This window comes from Crotalus tigris, unplaced genomic scaffold, assembly GCF_016545835.1.
Source record: "Crotalus tigris isolate CLP2741 ecotype Arizona unplaced genomic scaffold, ASM1654583v1 scf7180000023617.9722795, whole genome shotgun sequence".
In the NCBI taxonomy this organism is placed as follows: Eukaryota; Metazoa; Chordata; class Lepidosauria; order Squamata; family Viperidae; genus Crotalus; species Crotalus tigris.
In genome coordinates this window covers 969,785-997,700 of record NW_024100081.1, presented here as the reverse complement: position 1 = coordinate 997,700, position 27,916 = coordinate 969,785, and the positions used below count along the sequence as shown (strand labels likewise).

Sequence of the window (27,916 nt, the reverse complement as noted above, 5' to 3'; positions counted from 1 at the left end):
AGCAAGAAATAAGTTCTACTTCTAGAAGAATGCTTTAGAATGAAAACTGCAGAGAATCATCAGAGGCTTTTTCCAGGTATATCTTTAAATGTGTCTTCCACCTGCTATCCAATTTTTTTAAGCTTATTTGGGTCTTACAAGCCTAAATATTTTTAGCAGTTTAATTTGTTGGGACCCAAACAGAATGATTTGATTACTCCAGGACATTCATTGTTCTAAGATAAAGAAGTAGAACTCTGTTGATCCTTCTGAATCTCTCTGAAGTTTTTTTTATATTATGATATATGATAACAAAAGGATACTAGCTTACATGGGGGAGAGTTAAAAAGAAAGAACTGTACCACACCCATCTCCTCAAAAACAATAGACGAGAAAAGAACAATAGTGGCAAAGAAAACAAACCCAGAGGGAAACAAAAAGAAAGAAAAGGGTGTGAATTGTCCTTATCAAAGTTGTCAAAGACCCTGGTCAAGAACCAGGTCTTTAGGGCCCTTCAAAATATAAGTAGGGTGGAGGCCATTCAGATCTTGGAAGAAGCTTCATTCCAGAGTGTAGGCATTGTTACAGAGAAAACATGCTTCAAGGCTCCAGATAGATAGAGTGAACCACCCAGGCAGATACTATGGGATGCAGGCAGTTCCTCAAGTAAACAGGTCCTATGCCATGTAAAAAATACTATTCTTCCTGAAGAAGGCATAATTCTGCTGCTCCTCCAGGGTTAGCTTCAGTGGGTGGCCTTACTCAACTCCGTGGCTATTAGGCTATAAGGACCCACATGGAACTGTATGTCACTTTTTTTTAATAATCAGATGAAGCTACCAAAGTTATCACTGCTAAGAATGAAGCTGACAAAACGAGAACAAGAAAATATTGTATTTTCAATATTTCTGAATAAATACAACTTAAAATATGATATGTTCTCCACATATCCTATAACCAGGTAAAGAGAATCCAGTTAAACAAATGAGTAGAAAATTATGTATCTGTTAATTTATTTATTACAGCTTGTTTTTATCTTCCACTCAATTTCTTATCCTTACATTTGGGTATCCCAAGGAAACCGGGTCTTTTGTTCTTAACTACCTTCTTGTTATTATTACTATGATATTTATACATTTACAATTAATGTATTATTTATGTTACTTTCTTTTATTTCTTTAACTTTTATTGCTTTACCTTGGCAATCCACTATGTAATTCTCTGAATAATAGGTAGGTCACAAATATTTGAAATTTAGACACAAATACAATATTTTCCATTAACACTGTGTAAAAAAAACATATATTAATGACCAGAATGCATTTTTTGGTTTTCTGTCTCTGAGCTATAATTACTAGTGTTAAAAAAAATCCTACTAAAATTTTAAAGACTTCAATTCTGAATAGTCAGGTAATGACACTTTATAGATTCTAATGAAAACTTATATTTGTGGCAGGTAAATTTATATAACTATAAAATGTATATTTTCCACCAAAAGGTTATATTTCTGGGGGTGCTATTAGGTATGCATTATGGTTAGAAAAAAAAAATACCTCAGAAATGGGTCTGCTGTGGGAATGAGAAAAAAAAATACCTCAGAAATGGATCTGCTGTGGGAATAAGGAATTCCAAAAAAAGAAAATCCTTTTATTTGTCTGTGTGAAGCAGAACACATAAGATCAGATAAGGGATATTAAATGGCCATCGCAGTCTGACAGCAAAGCGCAACTCTAATAGAAGTCCCAGATGGTAATATACTATACTACAGACTAGTAACATCAAGACGGCGGGATAGAGCCCTGACCCATATTTTCTCATAAAGCAATTTTCTTCCTCGTTCCTCATTGGTTATATGGAAAGTCGAACTGCTTTTCAAGTTTCTTTCTTGTCAGCCAGAGCTTCTCCTTATCGCAAGTGTCCCTTTTCCTTCTCCTTCTCTCCAGTCTCTGCATTCAGAATATGAATTACTTTCAGCTTGCAGCATTAGGTGGAATAAGCATCAAAATCTACTGATGGACATTACCACACTGTGTATCTTTCATGTTCCTTTCATTTCTGCAACTTAAAGAAGAGTAAAATTACTCCTGATGACATTTTTGCCATTGCAATTGATCTGCTCAGCAAGGGAATCGTAGCTCTTGATGCCACCTGTGGCTGGAGTCACTTTGCCCTTTGTGATCCCTGACCTAGTTATAAGCTTAGCAGAAAGAGGGAAAGAGCGCAGAATCGCTCATTCAGCTATCATGGAATCAGTCATTCTGCTACAGCTTCTGCCAGATGTGATCAATAGGCAATCTTCAATTGGGAATAAATGACAGGAGACAAATGATAGGGCACCAGAGGAGGCAGGTAGCAGACAGCCCTGGCCAGAAAAATCCATTTCCTTGCATGACACTTTTATGGCCCACTAAAACTATAAGAGGAAGTGCACCAGAAATTACAAATATTTCATACCATTTACAATAGTTGTGGACAAATTGGTTGGAAGGTATTGCCTGGCATTTCCCTTGTTGGAGAGATATGGCTGAGATCTGCCTCTACACAGGAATTCCTAAACTTGACAACTTTAGGTCAGATGGACTTCAACTTCCAGAATTTCCCAGCCAGCCATGCTGGCTGGGGAATTCTGGAAGTTAAAGTCCACATGTCTTAAAGTTGCCAAGATTGGGAACCCCTGCTCTATAATACTGGAGCACTTGATGAGAAGGTTTTAAACTAGAAGCCTTCTAGTAGCACCCATGAAAAACATGATGTGCTTTCTCTAGGCTCCCCCCCCCATAATTACCACTCAGCTAAAACTCAATTTAAAAACCCACCAGCACTAGATTCCTACTCCGATACCAGACACTGACGTAAACCAATCAATATCTTCCAGGACAGTGAAAGGCAGGGCAAGAAAAAGGCAGTCAGGGAAGTGTACACAATTAGTGTTAGATAAAGGAAGTTAATTCAAATGATCAAGAAGGCTAGAATTGCTACTTAAAATTCTCCAAAGAAAGGAATCCCTTTACAACATTTAGAGAGAAACTTTTAGTTGTGAGTCAGGGAGAGCAGGAAAGCTTTATATTGTGAGTAAGCAATGCATATAGACATAAAGAGCTGCTTTATAATGGTTGGGTTGAATTTGTAAATACTGTACCCTCAGTTGGCTAAAGTATGTAGAATAGTTTTTGGTTCATGTTGCGTGAATATACCCATCATGTTGTATTAATATGGTTTGGTTCATTGTGTCATATAAAATATGACTCCATCCAGTGAGTCAAGCCATCATCCTTTTAACTCAGTACTATTGATCCTAACTATGGTAGCAGAGCTTTCTGACAATTTCCTCTTGAAATAGCAAGAAGTGAACCTAAAGAGCAGCTGAAGACAAAAAAAAAAAAACCATGATCTATCATTGACCTATAGTCTGTGATATTAATCTTAATTAATGATAGCTGATTTGATGGCTGTATAAAGCAGATTATTTTCTTCTTTACATCTTAGTATCGTGAGCAACACTATCACATATTTACATTTAGTTTCACAAAATTCTTTAGGAAAAATATGCACATACTGACTTCAAGTTTACCTAATGAACCTTCAGTACTGTATAATCCCCGGAGCAAGTTCCTAATAATGTTTATTTTTCATTACTTTGTCAACATCCAGCTGTTATTATCGATTTTATACATGGCCTGGGTTTTTTTTCTGAATCCATCCAATGGTTTCTCCTTTTGTTGTATGCATATGTTATGTTTATTTCATTCAGGGAGAATATATCTGGATTTAAATCTGTTTGTTGCTTGCTATAGGACTTCAAATCTGTTCTGTATAAGGTTGTAAGAAAAGAAGGCTTTGATAAAGCTATTTGATTTCCATTTGGGAATAGAATTATATTCAGCAACAATTTAAAATTGGTAAAACAACTCTAGAATCAAGAGGCAGGTAAATTGCACAGATAGTTTGAAGAAGAAAAGTATGCCAACATATCAGCAGGATGAGAAAAGAGAATGGCTGCATTTCAGGGAAAAAAGGAAATAAAAGAACTTAATAGGTTTACATCTGCTTACTTTATTATAGATTTCTTGGTTATTGGCTTACATCCAAGCTCAGAGCGCACCAAGGACTCTACACTTAAATGATGAACTACACATATTCTCTTCTATTGGTGTTTTGCTTTATCATTGTTCATCCAAAAATCTGAGAGTGGAATATATTATTTCTTTTTTAGATCTTGCAAATTTGAAATGTGTCAGACTGTATAACAGTAATGATGCCCAATGACAGATATTACCTGTACTAGCTAAGATAATCAGGTTTGTAATATATTTGTATATTATCAGGTCAGAAAAGATTAGGTTAAAATAAAAAGAGGCCACTCCACACTTAAGGCACAATGACATAACCCCATCCTAAACTGGCAGGAACGTGCCAGCATAAAATTGTGCTGCTCTCATTATTGATCCCTATTCAGTCTGAGTAACAAGGTGGGTGAGTAGTGGTATCCTCCCTATATAAGTCAACTCAAGGTTGACTCAGCCTTCCATACTTCTGAGGTTGGTAAAATGATTGACCCTAAATTGTTGGGGGCAATATGCTGACTCTGTGAACCACTTAGAGAGGGCTGTAAAGCACCATGAAGCAATATATAAGTCTATTGCTATAATGATGGTCAAGTTAAGGAATCAACAATTGGCAGATTTCCATAACTTTGTTTTTATTCCAACCAAGCATGATACAAGTAGTAAAAGCAATTACCATAGCTTTCCTTAATGTGTGGTGGCATGGAGATAGGCAAATGTAGGCAGTTAATTGAACAAGAACCTGAAAACCTCTCCATGGGTGTTGGGATGCTCCATGACTGCTAGCCTCAAGTAGGGCTATTCCTGGAACAGTTCTAGTGTTCATCTGAAAGAACATTAAACTTATATTCAAAAATAACCATAGGAATGCAGAGTGGATATAGAATGAAGCAAGCAGGGTTACTGGGAATTCCATCTTTGATTAATGCTGCAAAAAGAATAACAGTGCTGCTGGCAGTAAATGGTTGCAGTTAGCAGTACCCAAAGTAATCTGTGGAGTAAGCAAAATGACTTCTACCATATTCCCCATCTACTCAATAAAAAAGAGTAAGAAGTATGGCCACACAATACCCTTCATTTGCAGAAGCAGTAAAAAACTTATCATGCACTCAACTAGTGATAGAACCATCAACAGTGCAGGAATTACATTCCTGAAGATCCTCTCACCTTTTCATGATTCTTTCTACTGATCAGATCATCTGAGCTGAGGTAAGAGAAGTGGTGCTCACAGAACCAAAGGGAAGTTCTTGAGGGGTTTCAGGTAGCAGAGTCATCAATGAAACTCTTGATTAACTGAACCACGTTAGGGGTTCTTGGTGCTCTCTGAGCATGATTGTTTAATTGCAGACATTTCACTAACCTACTAGGTAACATTATCAGTACTAGCTGTTCTAAGGCTGCAAAGAATTCCAACTGATCAGTATCATCTGTGTTGTTTGAGACCTTTCTATGGAATATTGTGTTCTGTAGTAGATAGTAGACCTGTAATAGACCTGAGCTGTGATATAAGGATATCTGCAAGCGGGATCTGAAGGCCTTGGGAATGGACATTAACAGCTGGGAATCCTTGACCTCTGATCGTTCAGCCTGAAGGCTAAAGATGCAGCATGGCCTTCTCCAATTCGAAGAGACACTTGTGCAGCAGGCTGAGGCAAAGAGGCAGTCCCAGAACCAGCAAAATCTGGGGGCTGGACAGGGGACAGATTGTATCTGCCCTCAGTGTGGAAGGGACTGCCACTCTCGAATTGGCCTTTTTAGCCACACCAGATGGTGTTTTAGGACCTCTTTCCAAAGCATGATACCATAGTCTCTCAAGACTGAAGGATGCCAATGATAAGTAGACAGTGGGTTTCTGGACATATTAACAACCCATTCAGGCCCAGTTCCCACTTTGTTTCTGGGATTTAGTTTGAGTAGTTTGGTTTACAGTACAGTTTTCCTTTTTCCAGTTTGTCACAGAGCTATGGGGGTGGTTGTTATCTAGTTTGTCACAGAGCTTGAGGGTGGTTGTTATCTAGTTGGGTAATGAAACATCTGCAATAAAACAACCAAGCTCAGAGAGCACCAAGAATCCCACAGTTCAGCCGTGAGCTGCAAATATTCTCTTCTGTTTGAACCATGTCAGTCTCTTCTCCTTCATAACAGCTGAAGAAAATCTAACAGGGGCATTTGGGTGGCAGTCCAAAAGACTAACGTGGTGGCCTTGACTCTGTGTTTGTAGGCCCACCCGTTTCTGATATATACAACCCCTGCAGATGCCCCTTACACCTAGGCTTGCCAGTTTTCCACTGGAAGCCCCTGAAAGTTTGTCTCTTGCTAGTTTCAGCTGACCCTCATTTTTGCCAAAACTTAACAAAACAAGTCCCTTGCACTAATATTTTCCAAGCTGGAATACCTGTAAATACAATTTTAGCATCTTGTATTTGGGAAGCTAAGGAGATCTAATATTGGACAAGGTTTTCTTTAGGATTTTCTCTCTTTTTATCTTCTGGCAGTTATATCCCCATTTCACAATATATAGCAAATCAATCTTACATACTCCAGAAAAAAAAATCTACCAACACATATTTCAAGAGCTGTGGTGGCGCAGTGGTTAGAATGCAGTACTACAAGCTACTTCTGCTGACTGCTGGCTGCCAGCAGTTCGGCAGTTTGAGTCTCACTGGCTCAAGGTTGACTCAGCCTTCCATCCTTCCAAGGTCGGTAAAATGACAACTCGGATTATTGGGGGGGAGGCTGTAAAGCACTGTGAAGCAGTATATAAGTCTAAGCGCTATTGCTATAAAGACTTCAACTCATTGGCTTCTTTGCCATCTCCAATTTCCCAAAAGCCCACCCAAAATCAAAAGTAGTCATGTTTAAGCCAGGTTCAGAGTTAGGAAAGAATAAAGTGATTGAAGATCCAAAAATTCCTAATCTATTTACTTAGATGTTTTCGTTGCCCACAAAACATCCTGACTACCATCTGGTTATTATTGCCACCTTCCCTTGAGCTGAAGGGCACTGCAAAATGGGTAGTAATTTGTGTTTCAAAGATCTTGAGTGTTCTCACAGAGATATAAAAATAGTTTGCATACTCCAGCTTGTAATCCACATCACGCAAATTATGCTTTCCTTCATTTGCTTATTGATTTATTTATGAAACAAATTTATATGGATTCCCATCCATCAAAAAGAACTCTGGGCTGTAAACAAGAATAAAAAACACAATACAATTAGAGCAAAAGAAATGGAAACAAAGACAATGTTGAGCTTCAATAAAACCTGCATAACCAATCAATCATCAACATCCTGGTCCCAGTAACTGGATGAGAAGGAAAGAAGGAAGGAAGGAAGGAAGGAAGGAAGGAAGGAAGGAAGGAAGGAAGGAAGGAAGGAAGGAAGGAAGGAAATGATAGAATGACAGGGAAGGGAGGAAGGAGACAGAGAGTGGCATCTGCAGGATGGGTCAGTGATTAACGCAGCATTGTGCATAATTGCAACGCAAGTCCTTCTCCTTTCCAATATGCATCATAATGTTACACTATAATAAGACAGAGCTTGGGTGAAAGTTTTAGAATTATGTTGGCTCAAGATGATACTTCTTTCAGATGTTTTAATTTCACTAGGTACTCTGAATTGTTTTTCCTTCTATACTACACATATTATTTTTATTACGCATTATATTATTATTACATACTTACTAAAAAAATTAAAAAACTGTCATAGTACAAATTCTACCCAATCAAATCCATTCACTGGTTAGTAACCAACATTAAGACTACCATTTACAACAAAAACATAACAAATAGAATAACCATAGATATTTAAAAGAATGCCCTACAAACTTCCCAGAGTCACTGAAGGTCTTTTAATCCAACACCCTGCTCAAGCAGGAGACCCAATACCATGTCAGACAAATGGCTATCCAATCTCTTCTTAAAAAGCTCTATTAATGGAGCACCCATAAGTTTTGGAGGGAAGCTGTTCCACTGATTAATTCTTCTCAGGAAATTTCTCTTTATTTCTAGGTTGTTTCTCTCCTAGTTTCCATCCATTGCTTCTTGTTAAGCCTTCAGATGGTTTGGAGAATAGATTGACACTGCCCTCTTCTTTGTGGCAGCCCCTTAGAAGTTGGACAGCATATCAATTTAATAAATTATTATTATGGTTGGGTATTATTATTGCAAAATATGTAGACATCCATAATGAATAAAACAAATACTAACCTAAAAACCACTAACCATATTGATAATGGGGTAACCAATAAGCAGGTGCTGCACTAGCCTATTAATTAAATAATAATGTCTTTAATCCCTTTTAAAGGCCACCAAATTTTTGCAAAAATGAAGAAAAAGAGGGATCTGACTCCAGAGTTATGAGTCCAGGTACCCCAAAAAGGCCAGAGCTTGGGGTTTCCAAATGAAGAAAAAGAAGACCCTAATCAAAGTAACACAAGAAATGAGAAGAATTGTAGGGAGAAACAAAAGTAGACTGATACTGGAGTGTGGTGACTGTAAGACTCGAAATGTAAGATGCCAGGAGTTTGAGCTGTGCTGTGACTCAAATATGGAACCAGTGAGAAGAAGTGAAGTGTAATGAAATATGGGAATGTTATGGAAGATGCAAAGCAATCCAAATGGATTGCTATGGCCTAGGATGGAGAGAAGAATTGGCATGAAACCAATGCAATAATTTCAGTGGAAAGCAACCAGATCTTGTACTAATAAAACCTCCATGAAAAAAACATATTATCAACATATTAAATAGAAATTTGTGACCCTCATTGCAAGATCAATAAACAGGTACAAAGTCAATACATACTAGAGACAGTAAGTTGTTTCCAAACTTAATGCTGTTCTTGATTTTTTTTTTTAAAAAAAAGGCTTTTTTTCTACTGTGTTTTCATCTTCCAATATCAAAAAAAATATGTAAGAGCACTATAAAAAATTAAAAACGTTGGTTTGCATACAGAACAAATTAATTCTGTTGAAGTCCCATTGAAAGCAATGTAAAATGTTAATAGAAAATTATAGAAGACTCGAGATTAGGTTTTATTGTGTAAGTATTCTATCTCATTCCCAAAATTTTATGAATGCTTGTGATTGTTTTACCTTTGCTTAGAAAAAAAAAGTGTAAGGAGAAAGTAAAGGAGGAGAGGAGAGGAGAGGAGAGGAGAGGAGAGGAGAGGAGGGAAGGGAAGGGAAGGGAAGAGAAGAGAAGAGAAGAGAAGAGAAGAGAAGAGAAGAGAAGAGAAGAGAAGAGAAGAGAAGAGAAGAGAAGACCATATTCTGAACAGGCACAGTATAAACTATCAATATGAAAGTTTCTCATTTGTTTCAGTATCAGTATTCAAGGAATGCAGTATAACTTGACAGATATAGGAACAACTAATTATTAATCATTGCCAAAATGCTCTATCCCAACAGGAAGAATCATATTAATTTACTTATCAGTATAATCATTAGTATTTGACTGCATATTGAAGTTTAATATAAAAATGTTAAATAAACTGCAAAAGAATCCAGTTTATTACTTTAGGCTAATATATTGCAGTAATTCTGACCTGCTAAAAATTTCAAAGAAAGTAATTATTTTCTCTTTTACCCACCTATACGAGTGCAATTGCCTAGAACATCTTTGTTCCTTGTTTACACACTACAATAACTGAAAATATTAAAATTATTCATTTGAATTTTATGTCACATTAAAAATGTTACTGTTTTCAAGTACATTATTCTTGCTTTATTGAACTCAACTGTAATATACTCTATTATTATTCTTTATTTATGAAGATGATATTCACACTACAAATCAAGCAATTTGGCATTTGGCAACAGAGATACAATGGAGAAAAGTATAGGCACTAAACTCAGATAATTTGTTTTGCGAATGAAATGATATCACCATGCACATTTCGCATCAGGCAAATTATTCACCTGAAAAGAAAATTTTATAAGAAGGCAGTGCTGACAATACCTGAAAGAAATTGCTGCTTAAAGGAGAACGTTGAAATCCTACCTGAACCAACAAGTAAAATGATCAGCCTTTACTGCAGTGCATTCTAATTAATAATAAGGCTTTCATATCCCTGTTTTAATTTGTTCTGCTACATTATTAGATCACGTTCTTGACTTCAACTATTCCTTGCTGGATAGCTTCTGCAATCTGCCTTTTAAATCTTCTGCAATAAAACTCCCATATACCAATTCTGAATCTGGCTCTTAAATGGAGTCAGTTTCTAGGAAGCATCTCAAACAGTAGAACACATGTTTCTGTTGATGGATATAATGTTCAGGGACAGTATGAGTTTTCAGAATTACTATGCCCATTTTAAAAATGTGATCGCTCTGAAAATGTTCAGCTGTAACCTCTATGGTAATGGAAGGTGTACAGAAACATTTCTGAATGAATGGGATCTGCAGTTATTCATATTTAAATTAATGCAGCTTAAACCAGGCAAAAGTGAATCCAGCAGAAGAGGGTTTACAAAAGCTTGCCCTCAGGACAAGTGCTTGGAAGCTGCCTTAAGCCTGGGCAGCAATACTGACTGATATAGAGGTAGAGACACATGGAAATGTAATTCTCTCAGTAGTATCCACTGTCATTCAGATATTGAAAATAGCATTGCCCGTGTTTCTGACATGACTGGGTGCTGACTATCCTGAGGCATCTCTGTAATTATTCTCCCTGCCAAGATGAGAAGGTGAATGTGAGGATAGCAAATGGGCTTTGCCATGTAGAGAGCAGGTAGCACAAAGTTTTAAACTGGACCCCAAATTCAGAAAAGTTTTCAGTTAATGATGGAAGTTGTTGTTACTATTAATGTTGCAGGATCCAGTCTGGTTTGGTTACCGGGATCAGAGGTTTTCTCTTCTGAGCTTTCAAAGTTCCCTGAAGATGGGCTCCTAAAGCTTGAAAGACCAAACCTCTGGTTTCAGAGACCAACCCAGATTGGATCCTGCAACATTATCCTGGGACACATATATTTGCCTTCATTCATCACCTAGAACTAAGGAGAAACTTCCTGACAATGAGAACAATTAATCAGTGAAACAGCTTGCCTCCAGAAGCAGTAAATGCTCCAACACTGGAAGTTTTTAAGAAGAGACTGGACAGCCACTTGTCCGAAATGGTATAGGGTTTCCTGCCCGAGCAGGGGGTTGGACTAGATGACCTCCAAGGTCCCTTCCAACTTTACTACTATTATTATTATTATTACTATTAATATTGTTGTTTTACCACTTTGAAAGGCAATACTAGAATTCCCCTTGGTACAGTACCAGTGGTGGGATTCAACCAGTTTGCACCAGTTCTGCAGAACCGGTAGCTAATTTTTTGTTGCCCGGGCCCAGAATGGACTTCCAGAAGTGGCATCCACACAGAGAACCAGTTGTTCACATGTTTGAATCCCACCACTGTACAGTACTAACTCCATCTTCTAAAGCAGAAGTCCCCAATATTTTGGGCACCAGGGACCAGTTCCGTGGAGCAAGGTTTTTCCACAGACTGGAGGGAGCCTGATTTTGTGTACTGCCTGCATCCCATGGATGGGGCTTTGTTTGTTTGTGTAGACCGGTTGCTGGCATGCCATGGCCCGGTACAGGTCCATGGACCAGGGGTTGGGGACCCCTGTTCTAAAGTTTAATTTTAACTTGATTCTAGCAATCTTCAGACATTAAGGAATGATTTTAAAGGGATCTCTAGCAAGCCCTGGGTTATAATGTATAGCTGAACATCATCAATTTTATCTATCTATCTATCTATCTATCTATCTATCTATCTATCTATCTATCTATCTATCATCCACCTAATTGATATAGCTGCCCATTTTACAAAAAGTGATTTTGGATGGTGAATGTGTGTGTGGGTGTGTACACACACACAGTCATTCATTCATGCATACATACATACATACATACCCTCACACATACATATATTCATTCATTTATGCACACAAATATACATTCATACACACACATACACTAGGCTCAAGAGAGATAATATTAACCACAGTAAGATAGCCACCTCAAAATCTCAAAATCTTCCATATTTATTGCATGGCACCATGAACTGCCAGAGGATTTCTCCAAGCAGTGTCATCTATATGTCAAATAATGAGGAGGATAGGACCTACTACTTCAGTGCTTCAAAAGAAATGGGTCACCAGGCCAATCTTTTACCCCACTGCCACTCATTAGAACCACCAAGTAAGATAGAATGAAACTCCTGCAGAACAGGGCTCAAGAGCTTCCACAGGAGGCCCAAAAAGAAACCATGGTTGACAGCACTGTATGTTCCCAAGTGGGCTGATTCAGAAAGGCTCAGGCAGATGCCTCCTTGAGGAGGTACAATACAATCAGACTTACAAGATTCTGTTACCATAGGTAATCTCAATAAAAGGAGTTTTTGCCTTTCTGTGGTGTGATCATAGGACTGGCAACATCTTCTCCAAAAACAGAAGGATGAAAATTAGGAAAGAATAATCAATAGAGCTGGATCTAAGGCTGGCTCCTTTTTCAAAGCCGCTGGTCTCACCCTCCTGAAATGAAGTATTGATAACCTCTGTCTCTCTCCCCTCCCCTCTGGAGCTAACAAGGGGACATAGACCAAGCCAGTGATGGCGAACCTTTTAGAGACCGAGTGCCCCAAAACTGCCCCATCCCTTGGCCTGCTCCCACCCACCCCCTCCCCTGCCCACTCCCTCCCTGGCCCACCTGCCCCCACCCCCCACCTTGCAGGGCCACCCACTGCCTCCACGGCCACCGATCGCCCAGTGGCCCTGCAGTGCCATGGCAGCCACACTCTCTGTCCGCACCCTGCAGCATCATCTCCATGTGACAGGGCATGAGGGCTGAGTCTTGTCCCTGCTGCCCATCTGCCATGTGCTTGGCTGCGCTGCTCTGTGCAGGCTGTGCCTGGGGGCGACTCTCCTCCAGGGGGGCTGCTGGTGAAGAGGGGGGCATGGGGGGAGATGGGGCTGGGGCAACAGCATGTGTGCCCACAGAGAGGTCTCTGAGTGCTGCCTCTGGCACACGTGCCATAGGTTCGCCACCACTGGACCAAGCACTACAAATGGCATAACTCATGCCAGAGAGTACTTTATCCACTTCACTAAAAAAAAAAAGTCCCAGATAAAATAGCAGTATCAGATTCCACCCAGATTCTGCTCAGAAATCTGAGCTAGTTTTATTAGAAAAATGCTATTCAAAATGTCCACAATGGCCAGGTAGGTGATTTGCCTGCTACCGCTTCTAGGGTGAATTTCACTATCCTAAGCAAGACCATTAGCCAATACTACATGCGATACTATAATAAACTATTCATGCTTTGCCTGGCTTACTGCTATGGTTTATATAGCTCTTTTTCTACAGTAGTCTCTAGAGATCATTTCTGTCAATTCATTTCTCAGAAGTCCTTAGCAAACCCCCGGGCACACTGTAGGGTGGGATGAGTACACAGAAAGAGGTATCTTGGTAGCAATTTTTTTTGGAGAAATCAAATTGCCTCCTGTTGCTGGAGGCCAACCAGGCAATCATTGGAACTGCCTGCCAACTCCCTGGGAAACACTCCCAAGTGCCATCTGGAAACTCAGCAAATGATATCCCTTATATGTCCCCCTGCCCTGCAGAGGTTCTGGATGATAGTCAATCTTAATTAGATCAGGAAGCGATCTAAGCACAAGAATGAGTTAGATGCAACCTCGTATTCAGATCACAGCTGTGGCTACAAGTACCTCTGTGGCTTTGATGATATTTATTTATACCTCATCCTAGTATTATCTCTGGGATAATCTGTAAGCTGTGGAGGCATTGTGGTTTTGCAGTAACAAAGCAATATGATTTTCCTCCACAAAGGAAGTGGACTTCCCTAGTGTCCATATTGCTTGTACCTTAGCAGAACCAGTAAGCACAATAGGCTTCTACATATGCATTGGACGTGCACGGAGGTCTTTTCTAGAATTTCCAGGAATTGTATACACTGGAAGAGACTTATGCACACGTGTCAAGCTGGAACAATAATGTCTTCTGGCTATTCAAACTGACACTAGCCAGAAGAAGTGAAGCATGCAACTATTCCACCTTATTTCATTTTGTAAGGAGCATCATTTAAAGACCTGAATGAATACTTGATTACCTACATTAGTGATAGCCAACTTGCAATTCTCCAATTATTTTGAACTACAACTCCCATAACCTCTTGCCACCAATTATGCTGAGAAGATTTGATGGGAATTGAAATCCAATATACCTGAAGAGTACAAAGTCCCATGTCTATGCTTTTGCATTCTAACAGATACACCCACATGATCACCAAAAATTATGTACTAATGATTTTCATATTGGTATGCAAACCTTCATCCAAATACGTTTCCTAGGAAGGGCGTGTTAGCTAATCTCTGCAAGATAAATGCAGAGATCATGATTAAATTTTATTTGATTTGAGTTTGGCTTTAATTTTTTAAATGGACATGAAAAAGGAATTGTTTCCCACCTCTATCATACTCATGTTTTTTTTTAACTAAGCATAAAATGTGTTGGGCCGTTCTGCAACTTCTGCAGTGGCTATAAAATTATCTCCATAGCTTAAACAGAAAACAAGCCCCACTTGTTTATCAGGATCAAACAATTATTTCAAACTGGCAAGAGGAACACTAGCAGTGATTATCAAACATGCAGCAGGAGAAAGATTTATCTCACATAAAAGAAGGCATAGATCATCTCTCATTCTCCAGCCCCGCATTTTGTCCCTTTCCTGGCTGAGGTTTTCTTTTAAGGCACAAGAATTAATCAGTGGATGGACAAATGTTCCAAAGATAGATAGTCGAAATGTCACCACACACCTTTGGCTATTGCTGTTTAATGCCAGAATTGTTATCTTGGAACTATGGTATACGCTTCGAGGTGAGGTGCATGCAAAGCTCAGAATTTTCTTGAAATCTTTTTCCCAAAATAACTTTTGAATGAATATGGTTATCAGACTCAACTGTTTTGATGCAAAAAACAAAATGGAATATGGTATTGTACTTTCCTTAAATATGTAAAAACTAAATCTAATCTGATGCCTTACTCCTCTGATTTTCCGAGTGAACAATAAAGTTCTTCCGGGAATCTCACAACTAGAACATGAGGTTACTAGACCTCCTTGCAATATTCTTTCTCAGCACTGGCATTCAAAGGCATATTTGAAAAATGGTTTCCAGCATTGTCCTCTAGACTTTTTTTTCCAGTCTACCCATTAGCACAAGCCATAGGTCACCACTTATTAAAAGGTGTCAGATAGTACATTGTACCTGTTCACTGTAAGTAGCTCAATTATACCAGATATAATTTATCCCTACTTCTCAACAACCAATAGATGCAAAACTTCAGTTGACTTTGAGGTCTTTTGATAGCTTGTTTCTATCTATCTATCATCTAGCTAGCTAGCTAGCTATCATCTATCATCTATCTATTATCTATTGATCAATTTATCTATTGATCTATTCATTGATCGATCTATATCTAAGAGCAAGAATGACATTTTTAATTTTTAAAAAATAATGTGGATTGTATAACATACCAACTAGTCAACCTGAAACTTTTGGTCCTTTTTGCAAAAGAATCTAATGGATTTGTGTGGAGCAATTTCTACAGTCTAGTCACTTAGCTTTCACTGCCAAAGTAACTAAAGTAAATCATTTTGCATACGCTTGTAATGACTATCATTTAAATAAAATCCAGTGTATCTCACTATGGTGGAACTGTGACCAGATATTCTGCATTATTGATCTCATCCTATTGCAGAGGGCAACACTGTTGATAGACAACTTTAAGGGTTCATCCTCATTTTTAAACAAGCTTTAAACTTGAGGCCAACCCTTGATCCTGAAGATGCTTTTTTTTAAAAAAAAAAAGATTCTCCTGTTATACTAGTTTATGTATAGGACTAACCTCTGAAAAGACGGAATGTGAGCCTTATAAAACTGTAAGATATATAAATTAGCTCAAGCTTCTTGGGATGGTGATAAAATGGAGATTTTCCCCAATCAAGATGTGCACTTCAAAAGTCATTGGAACAGTCTTTTCCATAGCATGAAAACTGCAAAGAGACTTCAGCTTTGGTAACCATCATCAGCAGAAGTCAGGAATTTAAGGACTAATGTGAAACAGCAAACCATCAGGAGAACAAGGGGCTGGAATGTAAATAGAAAAGTTTTGCATTTGAAATTTGTTCTATTGCCTCCAAACAATGAAACATGGATTTGATGTCAAGTAATATATTGCTGGTCATCTCAGTGGCCAAACTGAATGGGAAAGCTCAATATAATAATGTACAACTTAAAAATAAGAAGATACTTAAAACTAGCTTTGATATCCGTGAAATTGCCAGTTCAGTGTTCCCTTCGGAAAATCTCTTTTGCTTCATCTATATATAGGATGAATATATATATTTATGTATATATATATATATGTGTGTGTGTGTGTGTGTGTGTGTGTGTGTGTGTGTGTGTGTTTTCTGAGGTTTTCGCGGGTATTTGTATGTAGGTCTTTGGTTGTTTGGGTTTTCTCCCGCGTAAAATTGGAAGTGTCTTGGTGACGTTTCGACGAAGTCCCATTCGTCATCTTCACGAAGCTGAAAACACCAGCCTGAAGATGACGAATGGGACTTCGTCGAAATGTCGCCAAGACACTTCCAATTTTATGCGGGAGAAAACCCGAACAACCAAAGACATACATATATATATATATATATATATATATATATATATATATATATATATATATATATAAAACGTTTTTTTTCAGACAGACCGGTCTGATTGATGCACCTTGGTTTTTGTAATGCTATACCACAGTTATGATGATCACTTTTGCCTTGCAGCCCCAGGCTAGGAGCGTTAAGCAGGGTCAAGTCACTACTGCAATACACTACTATATATATACAATATACTATATATATTGTGTGTATATATATATATATATATATATATATATATATATATATATATTATATACAATTAATCAGTGGAACAGCCTGCCTCCAGAAGCAGTAAATGCTCCAACACTGGAAGTTTTTAAGAAGAAACTGGATAGCCATTTGTCCGAAATGGTATAGGGTTTCCTACCTGAGCAGGGGGTTGGACTAGATGACCTCCAAGGTCCCTTCCAACTTTACTACTATATATATATATATATATATATATATACTCTTTAAAATTCATAAAGAAAAAATATTTAACATATGTTCCCACTTTTGTCATCAAAGGAATATAGAAGATCTGCCTCAAATTCAAACAAATTTTAAAATGTGTATGATCAAAGATCTGAGCTATAATACCATCCACCATTTTTTGAAAAGAGAAATGACCTGTTGCCATCAGAGACATCAAAGACTGCCCCCTACACACACACACACACACACACACACACACACACACACACACAGTGCAGGCTTTACATTTCTCAGTGATGCAAAGATTTACTTTAAAACAAGTAAATAAATGGAAACCATTTAGAGTAGATCATTTAAAACCCATGTTGTTATTTTCAGGAGGAATCCTAAGGCTCCTCAAGATGAAGCATCTGAGGGTTATTTTCTCCCAAGACCTTTTTAATATGGCTGTATTGTAATACTGCAGTGGCAGAGACTCTGTGGCAATAGAGAGAAATTTCTCTCTGAAACACAACTTGCGAGCCACCATTCTAATTATCTTCATTTAATAATGCCTTTATTTAACAAAATCAGGGGGAAAATTACTGTCCTCAGCAAACATAACATGCTCTGTAACCTTCGTTCCTTTAATGCTGCAGTATTTTAAATACATGTGTGAGCATGCACACACATACATGCAACCCAAATCCATAAAGCAAGCAAAAGATTTACAAAGCTAATAAAATATATATTAAAAAAGCCAGACTGACAAAGAAATAAATTTAGTCTGGTTTCTTCTTTGCTTTAACAAGCCCAGGAAGAATATGTTCTGCTGCACCTTCTAAATATCTGTAACCCTTAAAGTACATGTGCAGTTGCTCTGCACTTTGATGATTGCTAGAAAAGCCACAAAAAACCTTTAAGGTATTAATGAAAAGCTTTTAATATCCAATTATGTGTTCCACAACATCACAGTGTATGTAGCTATGTCTAATTATTTTCTTACAAGGTTGAGCCTAATTGACCACTTGCTTAATTGATTAATCCTTTGCAATTTGGACAGACATTGAGAAGAACATGAAGAGTAGCAAAATATTTATTTAGAGACACATATTAAAACTCACAGAACTATCCCTCTGCAGCCATGCATATATCTTCTCATGCATCCACCGAAAAAAATAGGATGGGGGTGTGGGTAGCCCAACAAAGTGTGAGCAGCAGAGTCAATAACTTGGTGCAGTAAACTATACCATTTTCAGATGGGTGACCAGAATTTTAAGTAAGTTGCCTTGGGTTTGACCTGCTGAAGTGAAAGGCTAAATTTAATGGGCTAAGAGTCCTGGCCAGACATGCACAGAATTCACATTTCCAAATTTGCATAATAAAATGTATTTCTCCTTGTGTGCTTCAGCTCTTGTGGCAAAGGCAGAGAGGACCAATGGCAGGCTACAAGACTCCAGTTCCTTCTTCCCTTGAAACCTCTGCCTTTGCGTATAACTTACACAGGTCACATACAGCTTCAGCAGACAACAGCTGGTTTCTGACAGGGCTGGAAAAGGCAAAACTTCCACTTAAATCAAAGACTACCTAGCTGCCCTTTGCAGTTTGCACCGCACCCTTTCCTTCCCCATCTCTGCAAAACCTGAAAAGTTAACCTGAATCTTTCCCCAAATTTCAGCCATGGGAATAACCCCACCAGATTCTAATGCATGTGCCTAAGGTGGTGATGATGGTGGTGTATGTGTGTGTGTGTTTAAATCACAAAGTCCCGATGTAGAGAACCTTTCCAATAAACTGAAGAGAACCATCCTAGAGCCACCAGATGAGTCAAAAGCAAGCATGAGATTTTTATTTTTTTAAAAAAAAAAATGTGTCCATGTTAATCAGCACCTTGAAGCAAGACGCCTAAATCAGCAGGTTTAATTAAAGCAACTACAAGAGACAGAGGGCTAAGTCACCTCCTCTCCCCGACACCCACCCTGACTTCCTGGATGTTCCCCAAAAAGAAAATCGCCGTCTCCTACCTTTTGACAGGATTGCTTCCTCAACAAGCCCCTACTCATCCTCTTGCTTCGAGGGGAAAAGGCTCTCCCCCCCTCCCCTTTTGTTCCTAAAACAAGATGGGCAGTTCTTGGTTTTCTTCTGGGAGATCGTCTGTCTCAGTCAGTCTGCCGGCGAGAGAATCACTAGATACTCCAGCAGAAGTGCTGGGGAAGGGATATCCTCCTCGTGGAAAAAAAATCCTCAGCAGTTTCAGTTCAGGCAGAGCACCTCCTTTCTAGCAGCACCAGCAGCAGCAGCAGCAGCAGCAGCAAAGGCAGTGGTTGATACTCTGCAGGCCACATCGTTCCTACCTTATACATCACTACCACATTCTTTGTAATAGGCGGGCATAATGGAGCATTTCATCACCTACTGTCCCAGAGTTTTGGCTAGGCAGTTGCATTTCTGCCTCGGAAGGTTCTTCATCATTCTTACTGTCTTCATCTCATCAGTAGGCTGTTTATGTCACAGCAGGAGCAGCAAAACAAGCAAGTCATCATTGAGATGGTGGGATTTCATTCTGTGCATTGGGTTTTCCCTATATGAATCTCTCAATTTACGTAGGTAAATTGATATAAGTATAGATACTGTATTGATAAGAGAATGCATTTTATTTCTGTGCCTGGAAAAAAGGGGGCATAGAGGAAAGGCTGGGTGAAATCCAAGCATTGTTTCCACACTCATATGACAAGAATGTCAGCAAATAAAATAAAAAGTTTACTATCTTGGAGTCACGCTCCTCTGATCCGAAGATGGGACATGCGAATGAACATGTGGATTTGAGTGGTCCATGGTCAATCGGGGAGGTGTATGTCCATGGTCTATCTAATGTCTTCAGAGATATTCTGAAATATAGCTAATACTCAGAAACAATGTGCAATTCATGCAATTGGTGATTATTTGTATGAAAAGGTCACTAGCAGGTGACAGCACCTAGTTGACCTTGGCTAATCTGCAGAAAGCTAAGCAGAATAATACTTGAATGGGGAATCACCAAGAAATAAGTTAGATGCAATGTTTGCAAAAAAGGATGTTTTTAGGGAAAGAGGAAAGTAAATAAAATTAATATATGAAATACAGACTATAGAAATTAATTGTTAAGGACTGTTTTTACAAATGTAAGCCAGACACCACACTGTTTACCAACTATTGAATGACTTATGTTTGTGTAAAAAAACTAATAAAAATTATAATAAAAAAGAAATGTTAGACTTATATTTAAAGCACACAGGTATACGAAAGCAATAAGAAACCATTTCCATATTGTTTCCCTGAAGTCACCAGGAACGAAACTATAAATTGAGAGAGACTATACTTATATGTAACAGGAGGATCAGGTCAATATCAGTGAGCAAAGAGTTAAAGGTTCTCTACTGCCATGTTCGATGCTTAGACTTCAGTTTTGTTTTTTGCAAGGGCATACTCAAATATTGTCATCATGAATATTGTACTGACTTGAAAGAACCATCTTGAACTTCTACATGTTTGGAGCAGTGGTTAAGGCATCAAGCAAGAAACCAGGAGACCATAAGTCTCTCCTCAGACACAAGGACAGTTGGCCACCTTCTCTCCACTCTAGGAAGGAGTCAGTGGCAAACCATTTCTGAAAAACCTTGCCAAGAAAACTGCAGGGATCTGTCCAGGAAGTTCTGAGAATCTGATGTGATTGAAGGGAAGGGGGAAAAAAATCTAACTCATACATGCACGTACATACACAAATACAACTAAAATCCATGTTGAGTGCTAGCTTCTCCATCATGTCAAACTCATGGCTTCTACCTCCAGCTGAAACCAATCCTAGAAATTCCTACATGATTAAATAAATGCACGGACATATTTATACTATATATATTTAACAAACTCCATGCTCCTCACAAAAAGAGCAGATCAAGAGAGAGGGAAAGTGGACAGATAGTTAGACAGATGTAAGACATATTGAGGTATATTTATATTAATTAAATTAATGAGTACTAACTACAATTAATTCCTCTATAAAAGAGGAACACCTTTACAAGATTGAGCCTTATTAGATATATTTTCTTTCTCTTATAGACAGACAAATACACACACACACACACACACACACACACAAATGCCACTTTCCCAAACATAAGCATCTAAGCAACAAAACGGGACTGGAATGAAGAAAGGAGAAAAGGAAACAGAACGGGAAAGCAAAGAGAGAGAATCCCAGTTTAGGCCTATAAAATTGATTAGCCAATCAGCCCTACCCACCCACCCAAGCAATGCTAATTTTGAAAGATATCCATGGTTTTCAGCAATGATTATTTTGAAGTTATTTATAATGTTTAAAATGCCCCTATGTACAAACAATCTTTCTATTCGTATCAACCCAGTTGAAGACAACACTTGCAATTTGCAGCTAATATTTTGGCGTAAAATTGTGTCCTTTTGCAAATACAATGATTTGGAGCTCAGGATTGAAATGGGTGAACAATAAATGTATTTGTATGCAACTGAACCTTTTCTGGCCTTTTTAAAAATCCACATTAAGTGCTGTCCTTTTCCAATCATTGATTAGATTTGTATGTTTGAAGACTTAGGCATCCCTGCTATATAAACTGGGCTATAAATCAAAGTAAACAAACTAAAACCAACTTCCTCTTAAGACTTTGATCATGTCAAAACCAAGCCAAAGTCAGGTCTGATTGTTTTATTTCCTTCTTAAACTTCTGTAACCATTTGCAACTTGACATTGTGCCTAAGGTTCTCTGAAATACCAGCAGGAGATTATGAGTCATAACAAATCACGTGGTTACCCGTGCAATCATATAATGATAATGCCATATCCATCTGCTGCTTATCACATTGTGTCTCAAAGAATTGATGGGAGGGGGAGAATAGGAAGTAGAATGGGAGGAAAAGGAACACTAAATCATCTCATCTCTTCCGTCTGTTCCCTCTGTGCAGCTTCAGGCAAAGCAATGATATTCAGTTCACTTATATTTCACCAAATGTTCTACCCCTTGGTTTCTGCAAAATTTTAAGTATCATTAGATATAAAAATCATAGTTGACCTTGACTGTTTGAATCTCTGGATAGATTTTCTGTTTTATAGATATTATAGAAAATCTGCAGTTGAACTTCTGGATTTCTCTAGAGATGTACAAAATGGTGATGTATTAGACAAAGAAAGTTCTAGACACTTGTGTTTTTTGTGTTTTCAGGTAGCACTTTCAGAAATTTTTGGTGTGCTATATGGAAACAGTTTTAATCCTCTCTATCTATAAGGGAACTCTTGCTGGCACCAAAAAGAGTCGTTGTTTGGAAACAGTGCTGTTTTGTAGCCTATTATTTCTATTCCTCTGTCTTCATCTCATCCAGAAGCTTGCCCTAAGGTAGCAAGATAATATTATGCTTCACCCGTCTCCAAAGAAAACTGTACAGGAAAATATTTTCATAGATTCTATAGCCAAAATGGCAGACTCCTTATCCAAAGGTAACCTTGTCTTTCCTTCAATTTATTTTTTAAACTGGGATACTCATTTTCACTGATTCTGCTGCCTGCTCTATCATTTCATCATATCCTTATTTCATTCTAAAAATGCCTCCAATTCTGTTTGGGGAGAAGATAAGTATCTTATTAATTAGAGAATTTATCTGCATAACCAGAAATCCTTTTCACTAAGGCAAAGTATAGTTGGATGCAGTTCAAATGTTCTTTTTTTCTCCATGGTTTAAATTCACTTTAATATTGTTCATCCATATAGCCAACCTAGTGGGATGTTCTACAGACAGCAGATTTGTCTGGGGACATAAGGTAACGCATGTGACAGGCCCAGTTCAAGATGAGCAGCCAGTGGCTACTTCGATCCACTTATACTTCTTCTCCAAGTATCTGAAAACTAAAAGAACCTCTCATATTGTCTGATGATAGAGTTGACTATGGGATTATCCTCTGGAATAAATCCTACAAGACCCCTTGAATATAGCAGAAAAAAAGTTGCTTAAATAAAAGTCATCATAACCCAGAATTTTAACCTAAACAAACAAGAGAAAAAAAAATAGTAAACTGTGACAAAAACAAACAAAAAGTGTGAATTTTCCCAAGAAAGTCCAAACCTTGTTAGTAAGCTTTTAAGGTTTAGATTAGGAATGAAAAAAATCAGGGTTCAAATCCATCCTCATGGAACTGACTTCATGACTGTGAGACAATCATCTATCACCCTGATTATTGCAAAGATATAATGTAGGAAAATGGCACATTTATTCCACCTGGAGCTTCATGAAGAAAGTTGAAAGCCCTCTCTTTGCATATTCAGAGTAATGTGAATTAATCAAAGAGCTGTGGTGGTGCAGTGGTTAGAATGCAATACTGCAGGCTAACTCACTGTTCACTCCAGGAGTTCGTTTCTGAACGGCTCAAGGTTGACTCAGCCTTCCATCCTTCTGAGGTCAGTAAAATGAGGACCCAGACTGTTGGGGGCAATAAGCTGACTTTGTGAACTGCTTAGAGAGGGCTGTAAAGCACTATGAAGCGGTATGTAAGTCTAAGTGCCATCTAGTTAGATTGGTTTTCAATTTGAAAAATCAGCTTAAGTCAGAGGCTTGGTTGAATAACCTTTAATTCTTGCATTACAAATTTTATTAGTTTATCTAATATAAAATACAAAGAAAAATGAAAATAATGGGAAAGTTGGGGAGAAAGGGGGAAGAGGAAACTGCAGGTAAAGGCGGAAATAAAAAGGAAAGCATTGACTTCTGACTCAGTAGAATAAGATAATAAGATTCAACTCAACATTTTACTTTTACATAGTAATATGTACTAGCCACATCTATAGCAACAGATCTATCTAATTTAACCATTTCTGTTAACTCCATCATCTTTTGAATTACCTTTAATTCTAACCTAACTAATGTTTTGCAATCCTTACTTAATGCATCATAGAAACTTTGTTTCAGTCATTGACCAATAAAAATATAATTGGTGAAACAAACAAAGCACAGCTAATACCTAACATCAATAAATGATGGTTGACAATCAACTAAACTTAAACCTAATCCTAACACATGAATTACTTTATGAATAACCCTATATGCCAATCTTATTAATACAATAAGCAGATATCCCTAAAAAGTTGAAACTAAAACACAAATTCTCTGGCATAGTGCAAAATAATGAGGGAACTGATTAAGCCTTTTTCTGCATTCACTGCAACTCCTTCTGACAGCAAAATTGGCAGCAAACTCAACCACCATTTTAAATGAAAAACATGCATAATCCCAGAAAATCACCACCAGATGGATTTGGTGGTGATTTTAGCTGACCAACCACACTCAATGTATAATCCTTAATGGAATTGCATCTACATGGAGGGAAGTATCAATGGAGTACCTCAAAGCTCTGTCTTAAACCCAATACTTTTCAATATATTCATAAATGATTTAGATGAGGGGATAAAAAAGGAACTCATCAAAGTCGCAGATGATATCAAGTTGGCAAGAACAGCCAACGCTCCAGAAGATAGGCTCGAAATGCAGAATGATCTCAACAGACTTCAACACTGGGCCCTATCTAGTAAAATTAAATATAGTGATGAGAAAAGTAAGGTTCTACATTTAGGCAATAAAAAAACAAATGCACAAGGATAGAATAGGTGGTACCTGGCTCAGTAGTAATTGTGAGAGAGATCTTGGAGTCCTTATGGACAATCACTTAAATATGAGTCAGCAGTGTGCTGCAGCTGTCAAAAAAACCAATACAGTCCTAGGCTGCATTAACAGACAGATATATTCAAGATCATGGAGAGTGTTGATACCACTTTATAAGTGGTTGATACCACTTTATACACTTTGGTAAGAGCACACTTCAAATACTACATCCAGTTTTGGTCACCACCGTGTAAAAAAGATATTAAGACTCTAGAAATAATATAAAGATGAGCAACAAAGATGATTAGGTGACTGGAGGCTAAAACATATAAGGAACAGTTGCTGGAATTGAGTATGTCTAGTTTAATGAAAAGAAGGACTAGGGGTGACATGATAGTAGTGTTCCAATATCTCAGGGGTTGCCACAAAGAAGAGGGAGTCAACTTATTCTCCAAAGCACCTGAAGGCAAGACAAGAAGCAATGGATGGAAACTAATCAAGGAGAGAAGCAACTTAGAACTAAGAAGCGGTTTCCAGACAATTAGAACAATTAAATCAGTGGAACAACCTGCCTCCAGAAATTGTGGCTGCTCCAATACTGGAAACTTTAAAGAAGATATTGGATGGCCATTTGTCTGAAATGGTATAGGGTCTCCTGCTTGAGTAGGGGGTTGGACTAGAAAACCTCCAAGGTCCCTTCCAACTCTGTTATTCTGTTAAAATTCCCTCATTCTCTATCAAATTATTAAGCCTTGCCTCCTGTCTTCAAATATTGTCTACATGAGGTAATGGAATGCAGTTTTGTATTAGCTATTTTTTTTCACACATAATTTATAGCATTGTTTAGAACTTCAACTCCACCAACAAGCCAAAAATATAAGGGATGTTTTAATTAATTTTTAAGCCCGCCTATGCTAACTAGTGTAAAATTGTTATAGTTGCTTCTTTATAGCCTGACTTGAGTTCTCTGAAACTGGATTTTTGCCTTGGTTTTGTCTCTTTTAAAGAACAAAGGATAAATAAAGCTGTCAAGTGCTTTATTGATTATATGTGATTAACGTATACTTTGCTTGCCCATCTTGTCTCTTGACTTTTCTATCCCATTTCTTTTTGCTTAGGATGGGAAGGAAGAAATAACCAGCCCAAGAGTTATGATCTCATCATCTCCTTTTTGGAAAAACATTGGAAAAGATAGATCTTAAATTTGCTCAATAAAATCCACCAAAATCAGATTTCTATTCCTTTTTTAAAAAATTTACAGACACTCAAAGCATATATTTTTAAAAAACCGATTATTTTAGCTTGCTAAGACTAATGTTTTTAACCAGCATTACTCTGAGGAATAGTCCAAAGCAATTCCATACAATTTTGTCATAAGCCTCGGTTTATAAGAGTACTTTTTCACACCCAGACCAATTAGTCCAGAAGAACGAGGAACACACCTGTCACGATGCACAGAGGTGAATCCTCCTCACAGGATGAGGAGGAAGAGCTGGATGAGAAAGTTTATTGATGCCATGGATCTTTTCCTGAATCTACAACCCAAATATGTTATCTTGTAAACGTTTGTGATCCCCAAGCCCATGAGAGTGGCAGATGGCAGATCATGGAATGGAACAGCAAAGAAACTTAATAATTACGTTTTTCATGGTCTAATGATATGTAAAATTCTCTGTTAATTGGGCAATGTAAGTAGCAAAAAAACTTCAAGTCTGGCATATTTGAGAATCAGAACTGTCTGCTGAGCAGGCTATGCTCCATTGGAACTAATAACCCCCCATTGACTTTGGATAGAATGATTACTACTTCTACAAATGAGTCCTGAGCAAAAGCCAACTAGCTTTTTGAGAGCAATTTCCAAATAAAATGGATTTTTTGGTCCTTTAGTGGATTATTGAACTTTGGTCCATTTCTGGTTTATTTTCTATACCATTTTCTTTGATAGGTAGAATTATTTTGGTCACTTTGGCTGCTTTTATTCTCTTCCTCTTATTGTCAAGGGACTCCTTTGGTACATACCTGACTTCGATTTATCTAGAAAGATGCTTGACTTTTACTGGCAGGATAAATTGTCATTCAGCTTAAAATAACAAACTTTTAAAATGGAAATGTTCCAAATCTGTACCACTTTTAAAATACTGAGAAGCACAAGGGTGAGCATGAGGAATACATTTTGCCTAGTTCTTGTGTTTTTTGCTACATCTTCTCAACACTGTATGGAAAATCAGTTTCTATCACAGGCCCAAGATCATGTACCAGAATGCCCAAACCAACCTCCTATCCTTCGTTCATATGCACTGCTGCTAGCAGGATGTCTCTGTACCTCCTGAGAGATGCCCATTGTCACAAACAGCTGGACAAGCAAAGGGACAAACCTCAGGAGGCTGTGCTGTCGCAGCTACAGAGCTGCAGTGCATGGCTGGAGCGATAACCAGATTACGTCGTTTGCAAAGCAGGCCAAGTCCAAAACCGAAATAAGCAAGAGGTGATCCATCTAATCTAGCAGCTGCAGATCACATCATTGCTTGTCAACTGGGAAATGATGCAACTGAAAGCATACTGACTGATTTCTATTAGTTTTGCGCATCTTTTCTTAAAGTGCCATTTCATTCTTACCATAAAAGGCTGGAAATAAAGAGGAGAACGATATAACATTCTGAACACTTTATCCATATCCATGTTTTTATCTTTTATCCATATCCATGTTTTTATCTTTTCAAATTAGGCGACTATCCATAAAAGTATATTCATTCTTTTTAGAAAGTCAGTATGTTGCCCCAGGAATAAAACATATGATATATGTAGTATTCTACCGCTGCCTTTAGTCTGGTCCTCTTTTCTTTGTCACCAGCCAAGAATGAAAGTGCCTAATTGTTGTAGCTCGTTGAGATTAAGGGACTGTGACTGGCTCTATTTTTGAAGAGGACAGTCCTCAGCCATTTCTGCTGAGAAGAGCAAAAACAGTTCCACTCTGATCTCCAGACAATTCACATTGTCTCTCCCAACTAACCAGGGGGCAAAGCAGTAAACACCTGCTGGATCATATAACAGAAATTGAACTATGAACTATTATTGGTCAAATGTGAACCTATAGCAGTAAAAGC

General features: G+C 38.0%; 1 long non-coding RNA gene across 1 annotated transcript in view; it reads right to left on the bottom strand.

The window, feature by feature from the left end:
• The window catches only part of LOC120297360, a 360,175-nt gene extending 340,547 nt beyond the window's left edge, over window positions 1-19,628 (bottom strand). The window contains exon 1 of the long non-coding RNA XR_005553776.1: window positions 19,181-19,628. This is a non-coding gene — a long non-coding RNA (uncharacterized LOC120297360). The remainder of the gene's footprint in view (window positions 1-19,180) is intronic.
• Between the last annotated feature and the right edge of the window lie 8,288 nt (window positions 19,629-27,916).